Here is a 292-nt window from a genome sequence, read left to right as displayed (position 1 = left end):
ATGCAATTTGCAATCAGCTTGAAGGTCGCACCTGGTTTAGAAGTTTCTGGAGGGCAGAGGCGGTGTCGATAGTTTTTACCTGGCCGCGAATTGAGGCCCCAAAACCCGAGTCACTGAATGCAGGTTTATTAGGTAAGGTTTGCAGAGAGCATACCTTGCTCCAGGCACTATGCTAAGCATTTTCTATCCACTATCTTTGTGCTACAGCTGCATTTTTAGTGCTATGCACTATTCCCATTTTGAAAAAACAGCGGTTTCTCGAGTTTCATTGAGGAGAAAGGCGACTGGAGCC

Source organism: Myotis brandtii, unplaced genomic scaffold (genome assembly GCF_000412655.1).
Source record: "Myotis brandtii unplaced genomic scaffold, ASM41265v1 scaffold170, whole genome shotgun sequence".
In the NCBI taxonomy this organism is placed as follows: domain Eukaryota; kingdom Metazoa; phylum Chordata; class Mammalia; order Chiroptera; family Vespertilionidae; genus Myotis; species Myotis brandtii.
This window is presented reverse-complemented; position numbering follows the sequence as displayed.